Source organism: Hylobates moloch, unplaced genomic scaffold (assembly GCF_009828535.3).
Source record: "Hylobates moloch isolate HMO894 unplaced genomic scaffold, HMol_V3 SCAFFOLD_13, whole genome shotgun sequence".
Taxonomy (NCBI): Eukaryota; Metazoa; Chordata; class Mammalia; order Primates; family Hylobatidae; genus Hylobates; species Hylobates moloch.
The window spans coordinates 9,817,455-9,838,138 of record NW_026652288.1 but is presented as its reverse complement, the minus strand read 5'-3'; the positions used below and the strand labels follow the sequence as shown (position 1 = coordinate 9,838,138).

Below are 20,684 nucleotides of genomic sequence, written 5' to 3'. Positions count from 1 at the left end.
GTCAGCAGGCGTGGTGGTGTGTACCTGTAGTCCTAGCTACTCAGGAGACTGTGGCAGGGGGATTGCTTGGGCCCAGGAGTTCAAGGCTGCAGTGAGCTGGGATCACATCGCTGCACTCCAGCCTGGGCAACAGAGCAAGACCCTATCTCAAAAAAAAAAAAAGTTTAAGAAGCAGGGTCTCACAATATTGCCCAGGCTCAAATCCCTGATTTCAAGCAATCCTCCCACCTCAGCACCCCCTAGTAGCTGGAACTACAGACAGGAGCCACTATGCCTGGCTTAGAAAATAGATTTGTTTTGTTTTGTCTTTTTGTTTTTGTTTTGCCATTTGCCTCACAAGTTCTTGATGAAACAAGTTAATGTATGTATGTAGCAGGGCTCACATCACCTGACACATCAATACATGCCCTATAATTTAAATCCCAACCCTCTGCTAGATACTCAGGAGTTACACAAAAGGAATGTGAGGAACACAACTTCAGCTGGTCCGACCAACACACCTTCGGTATTCTGTAGGTGCCAGTGCTGTGCCAGGTGCAGGCATGAGAGGCCAGTAAGAGAGCTTGCCACCTCGCAGGGGAATGGCCAAGCACCCAGCTCACTTCGTCAGTGCTGGGGGAAAAATCGATTCTAACTGGAAGACTCCAGGAAGGCCCAAATGAAACAGCCCTTGGGCCGAACCTATAAAAACACAGAAAGAAACGTAGAAAGAAAAGGCAAATCCAGAGACAGAAAGCAAATTTGTGGGGGACTGGGGGCTTGAGGATGGGGACAGGGAGTTTGTACAAAAGAGGGATCTTTCTGGGGTGATGGATATGTTCCAAAACTGGATTGTGGTGATGGCTATGAACTCTATAAATTTACTGAAAATCATTAAACTGTACACTTAGAATGGGCACGCTTTATGAGAGATGAATTCTATCTTGGTAAAGCTATTAATTAAAACAAAAATGAGTAGAAGTTAGCAGATAAGAAAGTCTGGGTGAGAGAGAAGAAAGGCATCGAACAATCCAGCCCCAACTCCAACCCCTCCCCTGCACCCCCAACTCTCTCAGGTATCAGCTTAGAGGGTGCTTCTCCAGGGAGCCCCCTATACTGGGGTAGGAGCTCCCCTCCATAGCGCTTCAAGCTCCCTGGTCTTATTTGATAGGTCCCCTACATATAACCCCCAGCCCAAGACCTTAAACTCTGCACAAGTAGAGAGGATGCCTGGGTCCAACCTTCTCAGACCCCAGCTTGGTCCAAGGCACACAGTAGGTATCAGAAGCACTTACTGCGTTAAAAGAACAAACCAAGGTTTGGTGGGGTTGCGGAGGCAGAAGAGAGTGGGATGATGAAATCTGCGTTTTAAACCGAGAAGTGCTGCCGGCATGGCTGGAGTGAAGGAACTGGAAGCATTCTCTGGGCCAAGGGCAGATAAGGCTCTGCTGTGCAGGAAGAGTGGGTGTGAGCCCTCAGAGAGGGCTGACCCGATTAGACGGCAAAGTGAAGACAGACAAAGAGCTCCAAAACTCTCCAGAGATTTCTAGCTTTAACAAATGAGTAGATGAGACATGTTGACCGTAATAGGTAGGAGACACAGCTTCAGCGAGGGAGATGTGTCCTCGGCTCTATTTGATGTGGAATAGCTGGGAACCCACACCCAGTGTTGGGTCTGCAGCTCAGGGGGACAGCTCAGGTGTATATATCACCTGCCAATGCACAGATGTGGGCACAGGTGAGTTCAGCCAGTGCACCTGGGCAGGTGGAAGGAACTGTCCTCTAGAGATGCACTTAATATCATGCCTGCCTAAGGGGAGACCTCACTTGCCTAAGGGGACACAGAGCAGGGAAAGATTTAAGCTAAGGCAAGAGAGTACTGAGGCAAAATCTGGGAAGACTTCAGAGAGGAGAACCATGCACCACCCAAAAGCCTTCTTCCTTTTTTCAGAGTCACAGCAACCTTATCTATGCAGTACATATTTAACAATCCTGAGTTTTCCTAGCCGAGGGTCCGAGACCCATCCCTTGCTGGAGAAGACTTCTTGTCTCATGCCACAGGTGAGGCTAAGACACCTCCACCCCCGGGCTCCTGGCTTCCTGCCAACTGGGGTAGTACCTCAAGCACCAAAAAGATCCAAATACCCAGACAACCCAGCTGCGGGATTAGAAGCATTCAGGGTGTACTTGCTTATTAAGGTAAAGGCACATAGCCCCAAGAAGTCATCTTTCCTGCCCTCCTGCTGGCAGAGGAGGGTGGCAACAGGAAGAGAGTGGAGGTCTCTGAGAAGGATTTCTTTAGTTCGTCATGCCTCCGATGTGAAACTTTGCCTCTGAAATTCAATTTTCCTTGAAACAACATGGCCAAGGTAGGGCTCTTTAAAGGATTTACTGTGCTTTTCAGATGATTTAAAAGAAAAAAAAATCTTGAGACTTGCGCCCTGCTCATCAGCATCTAAGAAATGTTCCACCTGTCAAACCGTATTGATTACCTGAAGTCATATTACAATCTGCACCACTAGATTCCAACCATTTTTTAGTCTTTGTAGAAAGTGATTTGAAGAAACCTTTTCTCCATAGGGTAACTGGCACCAAAAGAGCCCCTAAGCCCATGCTGCTGTCTCCATATACAGCCACCCTCTGTCATTCCCAGATTAGAAACTCAATCTAAGGGGAAAAGGACAAGAGCTACGTGACATTCACAGATGTGCAGCTTTACATGAGGACATAAGAACGACATAGAAACCCACTGCTACTATAGGAGAGCAAGGAGCCCCAAAGTAGAGTGTGATTAAAATCTACAAGTGTCTGCTCATCCTAACTCCAAACATGCCTCCCCCACCCCTCAGCACAACGACATCAGGTGCTGACAAACTAGCAGAATACACATAATGCCCCATCAATCCTGGCCTGGCAACTCATCAATTGAACGCATTATCCCACAACGAACAAGCATGGTTTAGGGCTTGCTGGAATGCAAAATTTTAATACAAACCTAACCCCAATCTAGATAAAAATCCAGCTGCCAAGTAGCTTAATCTTCGGTGCCAAATAAACTCTGGGGCCCCCTGTTAGTACCCTGGATTATCACTGGTTCACCAGTGAGTGTGGTACTCTACCACTTACGAGTAGCAAAAAGGGTCTTAGAATAAGTGTCACAGGGAGACAACTGCTCTGACGCACACTCAGCAGGGCATGCACTGTACCTGCGCTGCAGACCTTGGAACTGTGCTTGCAGAGTCCTGAAGGTAGGGGGTGTGAGCACCAGCGCTTCAACAGGAGGAAACAGCTCCAGGGTGAAATGGTGCTAGGTGAGTATGGGGCTCCTGGCTGGGGCGTTTGCACCAAGGGAAGTCCAGTCCTTGTCCTTCCATAGACTGCACTTCTAATTCTGCACAGCCCTGTGGCCAGAAAGGGGAAGGAGTGTGTCCACGTTCTTGTATTTCACTTAGAATCTATCTCTAGGAGGGCTTGTTGGAAATAAATGGGTCATTGGCTGGAGTTTGGGCAAATCTCTGTTCTTCTGGGGTTTTGACTTGTTCTGGTTTCTCCACAGGTCAAAGGACCTTCCATTTATTGGATTCCAAAGACAAAGTCTCCCAAATTGTTATCACACATTGACATTTATGTTCCACCTTTAAAACAGCATAAAAGTGGGACACAGAGGGAGCAGGCAAGGCTAGAACGTGGCACCATGGCACTGTGGCACCACATCCCACCACAAGGGAGAGGCAGGGCCCCCGGGCCTTCCCTTTGCCATATTATCCAGTAAAACCTCAAAAGCTCAGTAATGACAGGCGCTCTCAAAAGTGAAACAGAAATAGATCTAAGGCCAAAACACTGGCTTGCTTGAGACAAAGGGCTGGCTTTAACTAGAAAAAAACAAAAACAAAACAAAACGCAAACCTGGGTTTGGGTCTGTCTTGTGAGCTGAGAAAGCCAGACTGATTTTTTTAAATACTATTATGGAATCTGATTATGAGGAAAGAGTAGGATTCACACCAAAAGCCCTTTTTTCCTGTAGGACATAAAATCATTTGATGAAACAGAAAACGGGGTGCATTCTAAGTGTGCCCCTGTCACCAAGTCAGGATGAAAAATGAGAAAATGAGCTCATCGCATCCCCCTGGCCTGCCATGGCTGGGATTGCAGGGCTTCAGTCCCGGCCGAGGGAAACCAAAGGAACTGGACCAGGTTTCTGTTCTTAGCTCCTAAAAGCCCGCAAAGCAGCCCGCCTCTCTGGGAACACCATCACGTAGCCCCTGACACTTGGGAAGCGCATCCATACCAAAGGCTGCCCATGCCGCCCCCTCCGCAGCCCAACCCCATGCCGGCGCTCCATTTTGAGAGCCTCCTGCACTGGTGAGATCTGTGGCTCCTTTGGTTAAAGGCGATTTTTTTTCCCCCCGAGAGAAAGACACCAAGGCGATGAAGCGAAAGAATATCGCTCGCTCTGGCCGAGGGCCACCCGACCCCAGAGCTGGCCTTGCTGCCAGCGCCGAGGCGCCAGGACTCTCCAAAGAGTGAGTCGTGGTAAGAGCTGGGTGCTCGTTCACTGCGGTTCAATTTTACGACTAGTAGGTTTCAAAAGTAACTAATGCAGAGGCCAGCGGCTGGACTCAGCGTCCTGGCAAACATCCTCCTCTGGTGGAATTGGGGCCAGCCAGGAGAAAAGGGGTGGCCTTTGGCGGCCAGGACACCCCGGGAGCCCGAGATCTGCATGTGCGGGAAGCGCCAGTTTCACGCCGTGACTCTCGGACTCCACGAGCTGAGCTGCATCCTCCCGGACTAGGCACTTGTTGAACCAAAGGGTTCTCAACTCCGCAGTCGCTGCCTCCCGGCCAGGAGAGGGACCCCCACGCTTGCGCGGGAGCCTGGAGGCTGGGGCAGGGCCGGCGCCCCGCGCGGCGCTCTCGGGCACTCGCGGAGGCGGCGCCGCCCGGGAAGTGCTGCAGAAGGCAGCGCAGCTGCAGCTAAACTTTCTCGAATCTCAGTGCTTCGCGGTTAAGTTAGGGCCAGGGAGAGGTACAAAACACGCCCGGGGGAAATGTAAGGCCCCACTCACGATAAAGGAAAAAAAAAAGATTGTAAACAGGAGACGCTAATCCAATTAATACAGCACCTACTGTGTGCGGGGCTTTGGACCAAGAGCTGTCTTCAGTGCGTTCTCATTTCACCTGTCACCACAGCCCCCGAGGGAGGAGCTGTCCTCATTTGAAAGAGAAGCAAACCGCGACCGGGGAAGGTGGCGCGTCTGGCCCAGGTCGCAGTGCGGGTCACGGGGAGGCCAGGGCTCTCCTCGTCGCCCCTTGGCCCTGGGAGGAACGAGCAGATCGCCTCCGCGTGGGTCCCCACCCTTGGCAGAAGCTCACAGGCGACCCACGTGGGCTGCACGGACCTGTCCCCCTGAGGGGCTGGCCCAGCCTGCCCGCGAGGCCCGCGCTTGCCCCGTCGGGTCCCAGCTGTCCTCGAGGCTCCTAAGCTACGCACTACGCCGACCAGCAGGGACAGGGGGCTCTGCGCGTGGGGCTGGACCGCCCACGCCCACCCCGCCACCCCGCTCTGCGCACAGCTGCTCACACACGACACCCGCCAGGCACCGCTCCCCACCAGCAACTGCGCCCCGACACACAATTCCACAAACGCAGTCCAAAATGTGCACACCTAAGGCACACATGGATGCCCACGAGTACACGCCATTCGAAAGACACACCACCGTCCGCGGTCACCCACAACTCCACCGCGCAGAGAAACGCGGGCACTCCCGGACACACACGCGCGCGCACAAACATACACGCAAAGAGCCGGATCGCAGCGCTCGCCGGTGCACACGCCGGGTGCACACGCCCGGTGCACACGTCAGCAGCCAGCAGCCAGCAGCCAGCAGCCCGCCCCTTCCCTACCTGCTCCGGCGCAGGACGCGGTCCGCCGGCTTCCCGAGCCCAAGTTCGGCGCCGGCGGCGGCTGCAGCGGGCCCGAGCCGCTGCCCGGGACGAGCGCGCCGAGGCCGGGAGGAGTGACTAGGAGCGCGGGCCTCCGTGCGCCCGCAGCTGCTGCGCCAGCCCTGCGCTCATTGCCGCCCAGAAAGACAAAAGGAAGCCGGCAGCCAGGGAGGGAGCAAGGTGGAGGCGCCCGCCAGTCCGCCCGTCCGCTGCCCGCCGCCGCCGCGGCCCGCCTGCCAGCTCCGGGAAGGAAGGGACGCGAAGGCGGGACCCGGAGGCGGGACCCGGAGGCGGGGGCCGGGGCGGGGCGCGCGGCCAGAGGCGGGCGCTCAAGTTTCCTACGGCCCCACCGCCTCCTGGCCCCGCCCCCGACACGCCCCCTGCCGGACCTTCAGCGCCCGGCTCGGCCCTGGCAGCCCCTGCTCTTAGCTGCTCCTCGGCCCTCGCGGCCCAACCCCGGCCCTGCCGGGTCCCAGCCCCCAGTGGCTTTCGGGACAGGGGCGGAGCCGGGCACCGGTTCTGTTCCCCTAACCCTTGGCCTCTGGCCTGCGGGTATAGAAGAGGCCGAGAGGCGGCGCCCGGGAGGGGCCAGCCCTGAGCCCGCGCCCCCCGCCCCCATCCCGCAGGAAGTGGCCCGGGCGGCCTAGGAAGGGGAAGAGCGGAGTTGCCCCGGCCCCGCACCCCCAGCCCCAGCCCTGCGTGCAGCTCGCACCCCTTCCCACGCCTGTTCGGGGGAGAGCCCCGGGCCTGGAGTGGGAAGCCTGGCTCCAGCTCTGGTTACCTCCAGTGACTCCCCAGGCCGTTTAGGCGAGTCCATTAGGCCGCCTCAGCCTCGGTTTCCCCACCTAACCACGGAAGGGAAGAGAGGCTGGCTTCCTGAGCGCCTCCCTTCCAGGCATCTGTGGTCTTCGGGCTCCACGCAGGAGAGGCGCCGGAGTGGCACCTCCTGCCCAGGGTCGGCGCCTCCTGGCTCTCGGGGAGGGGGGCATCCTCCATCCCCGGCACCTGCCCCGAGAGGAACCAGGGACAAAGCACCCCCACCCCCACCAGGAGCTCCGCAAAAACGGCTTCAGAAGAGCAAATATACACACACACCCACCTCCCGCCCCAAACATCCCCGAAGAAAGGTAACCACAGAAACAGCCAGAAATGTGGAGCTGGGCGATCATATGAGGCTGAGACAAAACTGTCTTTCTAGCGTCTCTAGGGGAGAGCTCGAATCCCTCCTTCCACTCCTCCTCCACGGAAAACAGAGTGAACTCCTGCTACAGAGGCCGCCAGAGCAACGTTCAAGAGCAGCTTTGAGGGGAGCGGGCGCAGGGCCTTGCAGGGAGGGTGTGCCGAGCCCAGACGCCTCCTTCTTCCTTGGCTCTGAAGGCGGAAAGGCAAAGCTAGACCTCGAGGAAGTTCCCCTCCCCGTGGGCCCTGCAGTGAGGATTACATGAAGGCACGTGGGCGGTGGACCCGAGTGCACCAACTGATGCAGGCGGCCCGGTACCTGCGGGTGCCATGCCTCCTTCTTAGCCAAGGCCGCTCTATCTCCCCGTGAAGTATCCAGGCAGAAGGCTGGTGGGGTTGCAGGTGAGAAGCCGTCGGTGAGGTCCCGGAGCCAGGCCTGGGGAAGCACACGTCACTTCCACCCACATCCATGGGCCAGAAGTAGTCGCACAGCCCCACCAGGATGCAAGAGGCTCTGGCGCTGCGGTCTTCCTGAGTGTTTCAGAAGTAAACAAAGCCGGTTTGATGGACACGTAGCAACATCCCTGTCACAGAAACTGAGCACATCTCTCCCAAGCACAGACACAGGGCAAAGGCGCAAAGTCTGTCCACAGGCGCACAGGACGGGAGGTGCATGGCAAACACAGGCAGGAGGTGGGGTTGGGGTGGAAAAGTTCAGGGAGGGCTCAAAGGCAGACCAAGGCCCGTTTCTGAAACCCAGCCCACTCACTGGTTCCTCCACACTTGGCCCATGCTGTTCCTCTCCCATGCGACTTTTCCATCTTCCGCCTCCAACCTGTCATCCATCCATCCTTCAAAGCTTAGGTCAGTCAGCTCTCACCTAGTCCTCAGTGGCTTAGCCCGCAGGTGCTTCCTCTGTTTCTGAACTTCTAGAGAAACACACTTAACCGCAGACCTCTTATTCCAGGAGTGTATCTCTCTCAGATGAGATACAAGTTGGTCCCTTCCCTTTCATCCCTCCTGTTCCTTCAAGAGGAGGACTGTCTACCACCCTGAAGCTTCATGGAGAGAGAGCACGCCGTTGTTATTCAATGTGTAGTTTTGAATTTAACTAGAGCGAAGAAGAAAGCAAATTCAGGTAAGATGTGTAATTTCCAGGGGCTAATGTAATAAGCACCTCCAACTGGGCAACTTAAACAACAGAAATATGTTGTTTCACAGCTCTGGAGGCTGGAAGTCCAAGATCAAAGTGTTGGCAGGGGTGCAGTCTGTCTCATGTCTGTCTCTTAGCTTCTGGTAACCTCATGCATTCCCTGACTTATGGATGGCCATGTGCGCTCCCTGTGAATTCACATATTCTCTATATACCTGTCTCTTTTCCCTTTTCTTAAGGACACAGTCATTATTGGATTAGGGCATACCCTAATGACCTCATCTTAACTTGATCATCTGCACAGACCCAATTTCCAAATAAGGTCACATTCACAAGTACCAAGGGTTAGAAGTTCAGCATCTTTTGAGGGAAACAATTCAACCCACAACAGGTATCATGCTAGATAAACAATTTGTTTTTCAGATGATAACTGTAAACAAGACAGAAGTAATTCTGATTGTTCTTAATATCTGACTTAGTTTTATGACAATTTTTTTCTAACTTTTATTATAATATACACATAACATAAAATTTATCATCTTAATCCTTTTAAAGTGAACAGCTCAGTGGTATTAAATACATTAATGGTGTGCAACCAGCACCACCATCCATCTCCAGAACTCTTTTCATCTTGTAAAACTGAAACTCTATACCCATTAAATAATGACTGCCTCTCTAATACCTTATATAAGTGGAATCGTACAGTATTTTCTTTTTGCAACTGGATTATTTCACTTAGCATAATGTCCTCAAGATTCATCTATGATGTGGTCTATGTCCGAATTTCCTTCCTTTTTAAGGCCGAGTAATATTTCCTTGTGTGTGTATACCACATTTTGTTTACCCACTTGTTTGTCAAGAAATCATTGGGTTGCGCCCACATTTTAGCAATTATGAATAATGCCACGATGAACATGGGTACACAAATACCATTTCAAGATCTTATTTTCAGTTGTTTCGGGTATATACCCAGAAGTGGAATTGCTGGATTATATGGTCATTCTATTTTTAATTTTTTGAAGAAGCATCATAATATTTTCCACAGTGTACCATTTTACATTCCGCCAAACAGTGCACAGGGTTCCAATTTCTTCACATCCTCACTGCCAGCACTTGTTGTTGGTGGTGGTGGTGGTGGTGTTTTTGAGACGGAGTCTTGCTCTGTCACCCAGGCTGGAGTGCAGTGGCACGATCTCGGCTCACTGCAAGCTCTGCCTCCTGGGTTCACGCCATTCTCCTGCCTCAGCCTCCAGAGTAGCTGGAACTACAGGAGTGTGCCACCAGGTCTGGCTAATTTTTGTATTTTTAGTAGAGACGGAGTTTCACTATGTTGGCCAGGCTGGCCTCGAACTCCTAACCTCAAATGATCTTCCCACCGCAGCCTCCCAAAGTGCTGGGATTACAGGTGTGAGACACCGCACCAGCCCAATTTTGCCTTTTGGTGAACAAAATTTTTATGAAATCCAATTTGTCTATTTTTCTTTGTTGTCTGTGTCTTTAATGTCATATCCAAGAAATCACTGCCAAATCCAAAGTTGTGTAGATTTTGCTCCAAGTTTTCTTCTAAAAATTGTATAGTTTTAGGTTACTTTTAGGTCTTTGATCTATTTTGAGTTAATTTTTGTATATGGTGTTAGGTAAGGGTCCAGCTTCATTCTTTTGCATGTAGATATCCAGTTTTCCCAGCACCATTTGTTGAAAAAGCTGTCCTTTTGCCATTAAGTGATCATGGCACCCTTGCCAAAAATCATTTGACCATATATTCAAGGGTTTGTTTCTGGGCTCTCTATTCTATTCTATTGATCTGTATGTCAAGCTTTATTCCAGTGCCACACTGTTTTGATTACTGTAGCTTTGTAGTAAGTTTTGAAATCAGGAAGTGTGAGTCCTCCAGCTTTGTTCTTTTTCAAGATTGTTTTGGCTATTCAGGGCCCCTTGAGATTCCATATGAATTTTAGGATGGGTTTTTCTGTTTCTGCAAAAAATGTCATTGGGATTTGGACTTTATTGTTTCTGAAGTACCTTTACATATACTATCTCCAACATTCTAAAGATTATTTCCATATTTTACAGATGAGGAAACTATACTTGGAAAAATGAAATGTCCAAGGCCACATATTAGAATCAGTAACAGCCAGGTTTAACAGCCAGATTCAGTGTCATTGTGCTGGGCCCACACAGGCTCTGGAAGAAATACTATTTTTTTGTTTTAATTCCTTGTAGCACTTTAATACTTGAGTGTATATCCACCAGCGAGAATCTTGCCAATAACATTGTTCCAGCTCACAAACTCCTGCCCCAGAATGTTTGAGGAAGTGGAGGCTAGCTTGTTTCTATGTACTCTTTTGATTCTATTCCCCAGTTTCATTTGTAATTACAGAGTGGAGAAATGCAACTGCTGGGAATAGCATGGGTGACGCTGACTTAGGGTAGAGGCGGCATCTCTGGCCACCCACCCTTCCCCTGACCCCAGGAGCTCACAGGCGGAGGAAATGCCCTGATAACTCCCCAGCAGCAGCTGCAGCAGGAAACCAAAGCCGCGCCTTGAAAGGGGAGAGTTGGAAATTTACCATGACCTGTCAGCCAGCAGAATCACTGGATCCTGCCTCAAATCTGTAGATGGACCAGAGCTGGGAAAATTGGATCATTAGGTCAGCTTGTTTATCCCTGAGGCACGCTGTTTTGTAACCACTCCTGATACAGATGCTGTGGCCCATGGCTCATCCAGGAAGTGTGACTCAGAGGCAGGTTCCAATGCCCCCCCACCCCCCCTTCATCCTTGCAAGCTCAAGATAAACTAAAATATCCCCATCCCCTGCTGTGGACCACCACCACCCCAATTCCTTTGTTGAAGCCCTAACCTCTAATGTAATTGTATTTGGAGATAGGGCTTTTAGGAGGTACTTAAGGTTAAAGGAGTTGTAAGTCATAGGATTGGTGGTCTTCGAAAGGAAGAGAGATAAATCTTTCTTTCTCTCCATGCACCAAGGAAAGGCCATGCGAGAACACAACACAAAGGTGACTGTCTACAAGCCAGAAAGTGGGCCCTTACCAGAAAAGGAATCAGCCAGCAGTGCCTTGATCTTGAACTTCCAGCCTCCGGAACTCTGAGAAATAACCTTCTGTTGTTGAAGCCACCCAGTCTGTGGTATTGTATTTCATCATGGCAGTCTAAGCATAAGACAGGAAGCATGCCCTGGTACTTTTTCTTCTATTTCCCATTCCGTCTGCCCTCTGCCCCTCTCTAATCTCAAGGCTGGGGTCCTGGGACACTGCCCGGCAGGACTAGGGGCGTTAAGGACCTGGTTTTGTTTCTTGAGCAGTGCCTTACCCTCTTGCCCTGCTTCCCTGACCCCTCTGCCCAACCGTGGCTGCTGGGGAACAGGGCAGGGTATGGGCCAGAGCGGGACTTGCCAGGGGAGGGCTCAGGAACTGCACTGTCCACTCACCAAGCGGCCTTTGGAGGTACCCAGGAAAATGAACAGGACTCCGAGTCAGATAACCCTGGACTCCCAGGCTCTTCTATAAAGTAGACAGCTTGACCTACGACCTACCTCTTGGGGTGGTTGAGAGCCTTAAATGAGCTAATATTGGATGCTCTCAAAAAAAAAAAAAAAAGAAAACTCAACGCCTGTAACCCCACCATTTTGGGAGGCTGAGGCAGGTGGATTGCTTGAGCCCAGGAGTTTGAGCCCAGCCTGGGCAACATGGTGAAACCCCATCTGTACTAAAATTACAGAAATAAGCCAAGCCTGGTGGTGCATGCCTGTAGTCCCAGCTACTTGGGAGGCTGGGGTGGGAGAATGGCTTGAGCCCAGGAGGTGGAGGTTGCAGTGAGTCCAGATCATGCCACTGCACTCCAGCCTGGGTGACAGAGCCAGACCTTGTCTCAAAAAAACCCAAAAAACAGCTGCTTTCTTCCTCCCCCACTCGCTCTTCCCTCCTCCTCATTAGCAAACTTAGAGCATTCTCTTTAGCAACCCTGATTAGGCCCCAATCCAGGGTCCCAATTTTCTAATTTGTAAAATGTGCATATGAATCATGTCTCACTTGGATTAAAAGAGGCAATGCGTGCAAACGGCCTCTGGCGAGGTAGCTCCTCAAGAAGTGATGGGCATGTTACTTCATTGTCATGTCCTCACCCTCATGATCATCCTCCCACTGACTGACCACTCCGCCCACACAAATAAAGCCATCGCAGCCATCAGTCGGAGCCCACCGGTGCTGGCCCAGCTCAACATACGCTATCAGCCGGGCGCGGTGGCTCACGCCTGTAATCCCAGCACTTTGGGAGGCCAAGGCGGGCGGATCACGAGGTCAGGAGATCGAGACCATCCTGGCTAACACGGTGAAACCCCGTCTCTACTAAAAATACAAAAAATTAGCCGGGCGAGATGGCGGGCGCCTGTAGTCCCAGCTACTCGGGAGGCTGAGGCAGGAGAATGGCGTGAACCCCGGGGGGCGGAGACTGCAGTGAGCCGAGATCGCGCCACTGCACTACAGCCGGGGCGACAGCGAGACTCTGTCTCAAAAAAAAAGAAAAAAAAAAAAAAAAAAAAAAACATACGCTATCAGCACCACCTGAGCAGACACCCAACCTCTCTGAGTTCCTTTGCCCTGAGGGCTCTCTCTCAGATGACCTAAGGGAGGGAGGCCAAGGCACCTAGGAACGGGAAATGGCTTTGTAAAATGTGAAATGTGCTCCCAGACTACACATCTTCAAGTAGTGTCAGAGGTATTTGAACCAGAGTGACTCCATCTTGAGTAGGGGCTGGGTAAAATAAGGCTGAGACCTGCTGGACTGCATTCCCCAGTGGTTAGGCATTCTAAGTCACAGGATGAGATAGGAGGTCAACACAAGGTACAGGTCACAAAGACCTTGCTGATAAAACAGGTTGCGGTAGGCCTCCTGGTACTTACCCACAGGCTGTGTTCTTACACTGACTGTAGAGAAAGAGGAGGTAGAGAGTAAACCTACCCAATGTACACCTCAGCCCAGGCCCTGTGCCTGGTCTGTATTGTGAATGGGGGGACATAGAAAAGAAAAAATAAATAAAAAACAAAAAATAAAACAGGTTGCAGTAAAGAAGCTGGCCAAAACCCACCAAAACCAAGATGGCAACAAGAGTGACCTCTGGTCATCCTCAGTGCTCACTATATGCTAATTATAATGTGTTAGCCTGCTAAAATACACTCCCACTAGTGCCACGACAGTTTACAAATGCCATGGCAACATCAGGAAGTTACCCTATGTGATCTATAAGGGAGAAGAGCTCTGAGTTCTGGGAGTTGCCCATGTCTTTCCTGGGAAGCTCATGAATAATCCACCCCTTGTTTAGCATATAATCAAGAAATGACTATAAGTATAATCAGATGGGCAGCCCGTGCCCCTGCTCTGTCTATGGAGTAGCCATTCTTTATTCATTTACTTTCCTAATAAACTTGCTTTCACTTTACTCTGTGGACTCGCTCCCAATTCCTTCTTGTGCGAGGTCCAAGAACTCGCTCTTAGGGTCTGGATTGGGACCCCTTTCTGGTGACAGTAGTGGCTCCACAGAGTTGGACTGGACTTCTGTGCCCTTGCTGGTTTACACAGCGGGGTGGAGGCAAGCCTGAGGCCATGACACATGGTTGTCCAGTACCGATTGGGACGCCACATCAGCAGCAGCTCAGGCCCCAACATGGAAGTCAGAAGCCCCAGCCTGGGGCTCCACGCAACACACAGACATCTTTTCCATGTCAGTGGAGAGAGGGGAGTAGCCCAGAGTCTGGCTGTCTGCAGAACGCTCATGCTAAAACACAAAACCCAAAGCCAAACACAAGCAGCAGCTTTGACCTCTTCTTCAAACCAGTTTGAACCAGAAAAGGCTGCCTTCCTTTCCAGCTCTGCTCCTGATGATCGTTCCTGTTCTGGGAGCTAGAGCTCCTGGTGCGTATGCCCAGGACATGCCCTGCAAGGAACAGTAGGTGAATTTCTCCCTGAAACATATAGCTCCATGACTAATGGGGGATGGATGTAATGTTAATCATATATGTATATATACATATTATTACTTCAACATGTAATCAATCTAAAAATTATGAATGAGATATTTTGTATTTTTTTATACTACTAAGTCCTTGAAATTCAGTGTGTGTTCTACACTTACAGCATTTCTTAATTTGGACTAGCTGCAATTTCAAGTACTTGATAGTCATATGTGGCTAGTGGCTATCACATTGGACAGCACACATAGAAACCTGTGAATGCTGGCCGGGCGCGGTGGCTCACGCTTGTAATCCCAGCACTTTGGGAGGCTGAGGCGGGCGGATCACGAGGTCAGGAGATCGAGACCACAGTGAAACCCCGTCTCTACTAAAAATACAAAAAAAAAAAATTAGCCGGGCGTGGTGGCGGGCGCCTGTAGTCCCAGCTACTCGGAGAGGCTGAGGCAGGAGAATGGCGTGAACCCGGGAGGCGGAGCTTGCAGTGAGCCGAGATCGGGCCACTGCACTCCAGCCTGGGTGATAGAGCAAGACTCTGGTCTCAAAAAAAAAAAAAAGAAACCTGTGAATGCAAAACTTTAGTGTACATCAGAATCCCCTGTGGGGCTTATTAAAATACTGATTGCTAGGCCCCACCCCCAGAGTTTCAGATTCAGCAAATCTGGAGTGTTGCCTGGGAATTTGCATTTCTGACAAGTTTCTATGTAATGCTGCTGGTCCAGGGACCACACTTTGAGAACTACTGGCCTAGATAGTCCTCTGAGGCAAGCAAGAAACATGCTTTCTAGTTTACCTCTGGGGAAGCTATATCATTATTACAAAGCTACAGTAATCAAGACAGTGTGGTACTGGCATAAGGACAGAGATCTTGATGAATGGAATAAAATTGAAAATGTAGAGATAAACTTTCTCAATTATTGTCAGTTGATTTTTGGCAAAGATGCCAAGACAATTCAGTGGGAAAAAGAATAGTCTTTCCAGCAAATGGTGCTGGACAACAGGATGGCGAAATTCATTTATTTTATTTTATTTTATTTTATTTTTGAAACAGAATTTCGCTCTTGTTGCCCAGGCTGGAGTGCAATAGCGCAACCTCGGCTCACTGCAGCTTCCACCTCCTGGATTCAAGCGATTCTCCAAGGGATGGCCAAATTCAAAAAAATAAAGTTGGATCCCTACCTCACACCATATACAAAAATTAACTCAAAATGGATCAGACCTAAATGTAAGGGCTAAAAGTATAAAACTCTTAGAAGAAAACATAAGCATAAATCTTCATGACCTTGTATTAAGCGGTAGTTTATTAGATATGACACCAAAAAGCACAGGCAACCAAAGAAAATGTTGATAAGTTGGACTTTATCAAAATGAAAAATTTTTTTGCTTTGAAGGACACCATTGGGAAAGTGAAAAGAAAGCCCACTGAATGGGAGAAAATATTTGCAAGTCATATATCTGACAAGGGACTTGCATCTAGAATATATACAGAACTCTTACAAGTCAACAATAAAACAATAAATAAAAAAGGATATAAGTAGACCTTTCTCCAAGGAAGATATACATTGGCCAATAAGCACATGAAAATAAGTTCAACGTCATTGGTCACCAAGGAAACGCAAATCAGAACCTCAGTGAGATACCACCTCACACTGCTAGGGTGGCTGGAATTCAAACGGTAGACAATAACAGGAGAGGTGAGGATGTGGGGGAACTGGAACCCACACACATTGGTGGTGGGAATACAAAATGGTGTATTGGCTGTGAAAAACAGTGTGGCAGTTCTCTAAAAAGTTAAACATAGAGGCTACCATATGACCCTGCAATTCTGTGCCTGGGTATGTACCCAAGAAAACTGAAAAGCTATGTCCACACAAAAACTTGTATGTGAATCCTGATAGCAAGACTACTCATAATACCAACAAAGTGGAAACAACCCCAAGACCCATCATTGAAGAATGGATAAACAAAATGTGATGTATCTGTATCATGGAACGTTATTCTGCCATAAAAAGAAATATGGTTACATACTGCAACATGTTGAACCCCAAAAACATTATGTGCCCTGAAAGAAACCAGACACAAAAGGCCACATACTGTATGATCTTATGTATATGAAATGCCCAGAATAGGCAAATCCATACAGACCAACAATTAATGTGTGGCCGCCAGAGGCTGACGGTAGAAGAGAGTGACCACCAGTAGGGACAGGGTTTCCTTCTGGAATTAGAGTGGTGATGGTTGCACAGCTTTGTGAATATACTGAAAACCTTGAGTCGCATACTTTAAAAATAAATGAGCTTTTTTAAAAAGCAGAGAGGAGGACATTTACCTCAAATCATATAGATAATAAATGTCAGGTGGGAGCCAGCCCCTGGACTACAGATGCCTAAGGAGGGTTTTTTCCTCCATACCTTACCTGGCCTGTGGGGTGCCACATTTTTTTTTTTCTTTTGAGACAGAGTCTGGTTCTGTTGCCCAAGCTGGAATGCAGCGGCTGCATTATAGCTTGCTGCAACTTCAAACGCTCAGGATCAAGCCATCCTCCCACCTCAGCTTCTGAGTAGATGGGACTACAGGGGCGTGCCACCACAACTGGCTAACTTTTAAATTTTTAGTAGAGACGGGGTCTCACTATGTTGCCCAGGGAGATCTCAAACTTCTGGCCTCAAGCAATATTCTCGCCTCAGCCTCCTAAAGCCACTAGCCCAGCCAGGTACTAAACTTTCTTAAGTACTGCTAGAACATGACATTAGAGGAAACCTGAAGGGCAAAACCCTTTTATAAAGTGAAAGAGAAATTTCACAGAAGAAAAAAATCCAAATGACCAATAAATGTAAGAAAGATGCTCAACTTTATCCAGGACCAGGAAAGGCAAAATAGTCACAGTGAGATCGCATTTCCCACCCAGCCATGCCAGGGATAGAGGAGGAGGTGGGGGGGTGGGTTCCAAACAATGGGGAGGAGTGTAATTGGGACAAGCACTTTCGAGAGCAATTTGGCAAAATCTAGGAAAGTTGAAGAGGTGCGTCCTAAGCCCAGCAATTGCTCCCTCTAGTTACCTACCCTCAGGAAACTTCCCTGCAGAGTCCAGAAGCCATGTGCAAGGACGCCATTGCAACATTGTATGACAGAACTGAAAGCAGCCCCAATGTCCAGCAATAGAGGGATGAGTAAATACAGCATGTGATATTCTTACTACGGACTACTGAAACGCAGTTAAAACCAACTAGCTAGACATGTGAATCAATATGGATTGATCTCTAAAGTGATGTTGAATTTTAAAAAGCAAGGAATAGAATCTATAGTAAGTTACTGTTTACATGCATTTAAAACATGCAACATAATATAATGTATATTTAGGCCAGGCACGGTGGCTCACATCTGTAATCCCAGCATTTTGGGAGGCCGAGGCAAGTGGATCACCTGAGGTCGAGAGTTCGAGACCAGCCGGGCCAACGTAGTGAAACCCCATCTCTACTAAAAATACAAAAATTAGCCAGGTGTGGTGGTGGATGCCTGTAGTTCCAGCTATTTGGGAGGCTGAGGCATGAGAATCACTGGAACTCGGAGGTGGAGGTTGCAGTGAGCCAAGATGGCACCACTGCACTCCAGCCTGGGTGACCAAGGGAGACTCCATCTCAAAAAATAATAATAATAATAAAATATATATATGGATATATATAGAGAGAGAGAATGAGAGAGAGAGAGTATATTTGAATAGATTACAATGTAGTAAAAGTATCAGACAGAATGCAGATTCAGGGTAGTGATTGCTTCTGGGACGGGGGGATGAGAGAGACTGGGGTGATAGAAAGGAGACTTCACCTGCACCTGACATTGCATTGTTTCCAAAAACACTGTTTTTGGAAACAATAATACATTTTAATAATAAAACAGTGTTTTTGGAAACAATAATATATACGTGTCTGATATATTATTCTCTGTACTCCTGTATATTTAAAAATATTTTTCATTTAAAAAGTAGCATTTAAAAAGCATTCCTTATCCCTTATTTCATCTCTTGTTAACTCTGGATTCTGCTCTATGGTAATGTCCCTCCTGTCTAACAGTCAAGGTTCCAGGAACATTGGCTTTTGGGAAGACAGTCCTGGAACCAACTAGAGGGGAAGCTGTAGGTGTGGACGGAGGGGATGGTTGATAGACAGCTGGTGGGCTGAGTTCCGGAGAAGCCTCAAGCAGCATGCCGAAATGAAGGCGGGAATGGGAGGCAGTGGGGTGTTCCTGGCGCAGAAGAATGCCAGTGGCTCAGAAGGATGTGACATGTCAGGTCTGTCGAGTAGGGTCAGAGAAATCACTGTGAAGCTTAGAATGAAGAAGGACCAGGCCAGGAGGACGCATCGCCAAAGTCACGTATGTAGAAAGACGTCAGAAACGGCCACCAGAGACGCTCATTCCCAATCAGGGGCGGCTCAGGAGACAGAAGAGAGAAGGGATCTGAAACCCCCGCCTCCCAGGCGTGGTGGTGATATCGGGAGGGGATCCAGGAAGAACACACGGAGAACTCGGAGGAAGCTGAGCAGGGGCTTGGGAGGCACAGAGCTCTCCTGACACTCCTGGCCCTGACCCCAAGGCCAGGCCTCTGCTGCCCTCACAGCTTCGGGACCCACCGAGCGCCAGGCATGTGCCCATCAGACAAATCACACAGAGAGCAGGGGCTATGGACAGGCAGAGCCTGGAGGCCTATGGTAGGTTCATGAGTGCCAGGGTCTGGGGTGCAGGAGAGTGTGGAGTGGCTGCTGGGGGGTGCAGGGCAGATGCGAGAAGCACCCTCACATCTAAGTAGCCCCGGGGGAAACCAGCAGCACATGTGGTATCCTGGCCATGGCGATGTACCTCCTGACTCCCATCAGAGCCAAGATGTCCACTGCCTCAGTGGTTGCGGGTGTTGCCTGCTGATGGCTCATGGCTGAGTCACTCCCTGGGCACTGCCGTAGGCTAAGGTTAGCGTGTCCCCAGGGATAGCCCACTTCTGATGACTGGTCAGTGTGGGCACACCAAGGCTCAGGCCCCTGCCCAGGCCATCTCTGAACCCTCTGCGGGGGCTGCCCCATCCTGTGGCCCTGCACGTACTACACAGGTGTGTCCCTGAAGGCCCTCTCTATTAAACCTCCTGCTGGCAAATCTCATCTCCAAATCTGTTTCCCAGGAAACTGATCTAAAGCACAGGGTGTCTAACGATGGTCTGGAGTTATCAAGAAAATATTACAGTGTTTAGGGGCCTCTATTTGAAGCTGTAATATATCTATATTCAGTTTTGCATTCGAATCAGCTGCAAATAATAGAGGCCTGGAAAATATTGGCTTCAGCGAGATGAACGTTTATTCTTCCTCTTGGAAAAGTAGCCCAGGGCAAAATGAATCTATAGGACAGAAAGCAGATAGGTGGTTACTGCCGCAGGTGTGGTGGGGGAGGAGCACTGAAGATGGACTGCCAGGGGTACAAGGAAGCTTCTGTGATTCATGGGAATGCTCTGTATCTTAACTGAGATGGCATTTGTGTGGGTGTCAACATTTGTCAAAACTCGTTGAATTAAACTCTTAAAATGGGTGCATTTTATTTTCTCTGAATTGTAACTCAGTAAAGTTGATTAATTTTCTTTTTTTAAGTAGCTGAGAGGCAGACAGTCTGGGAATAAAATGGCAGTTCCAGGTGACGGGGACCCAGTCTTCTTATCTCTTGTTTCTCTGCCCTGCATGGTCTTTATTCCCAAAGTCACATCATGGCCCAGAATGGCTGCAAAACCTCTAGCATTTACCTCCTTATTCCAGGTGGAAGGAAGAAGAAAAGGGAAAAGGGCTGTCCCCACCCTTCTAAGGAGATGGTAAGTGCAACACAACACTTCTGCTCACAACTCTTGAGCCAGAACTTCATCACACAGCCTATTAAGAAGGCCAGAAAATGTGTAATCCTTTAACTGGGATCTTTGCAGTTCCAAAAACTTGGGGATCCTATTATTAAGGAATAGGAGGAAAATGACTGTTGGGGCATTTCTCACCATATCTTAGAAATTTTCCATGAAAAAGTAGTTGAAATAAAATAGAACTGACCGTGTGGGTGTGTCAAGACTTTCCCAGTGAGGTGCAGGGTCATCGTGTTGGCACACACTTGTGTCAACGCTACCAAGACAGATCTAGGATCTGCAAAGATCCAACTTCCAATGCAAAAGTTATTGCATTTTCCTAGTAGATCTGTGATTCCTAGGGCTGGAGGAGGAGGGGCAGGCGGGGTTTGGAGAGAAATGGAAAGTAACTCTAAATACATGTGGCTTCTTTTAGGGGTTGATGAAAATATCCTAAATTTTATTGTGGCGATGGGTGCACAACTCTGTGAATCTACGGAAGACCATTGAAATGTGCATTTTATATGGGTGAATTGTATGGTATTTAAATTGTATCTCAATAGAACTGTTAAATTTTTTTTCCGGC

General features: G+C 49.3%; 1 protein-coding gene and 1 non-coding gene across 3 annotated transcripts in view; one reads left to right on the top strand and one right to left on the bottom strand.

Moving 5' to 3' along the window:
• HPCAL1 (hippocalcin like 1) overlaps positions 1–6,186 on the bottom strand; it is a 132,935-nt gene extending 126,749 nt beyond the window's left edge. The window contains exon 1 of one of the 2 annotated variants that reach the window (XM_032172199.2): positions 5,883–6,186. The gene's annotated coding sequence lies outside the window, so the exon portion shown is untranslated. Of the gene's footprint in view, positions 1–3,185; positions 3,205–5,882 lie in introns of those variants that run through there. The other variant, XM_058426770.1, reaches the window with a different exon arrangement.
• A 6,970-nt stretch (positions 6,187–13,156) lies between these two features.
• On the top strand, positions 13,157–13,291 carry LOC116481343 (small nucleolar RNA SNORA51). Its single transcript, XR_004251509.1, has one exon. It is a non-coding gene; the product is annotated as a small nucleolar RNA SNORA51 (small nucleolar RNA).
• Positions 13,292–20,684: the final 7,393 nt, after the last annotated feature.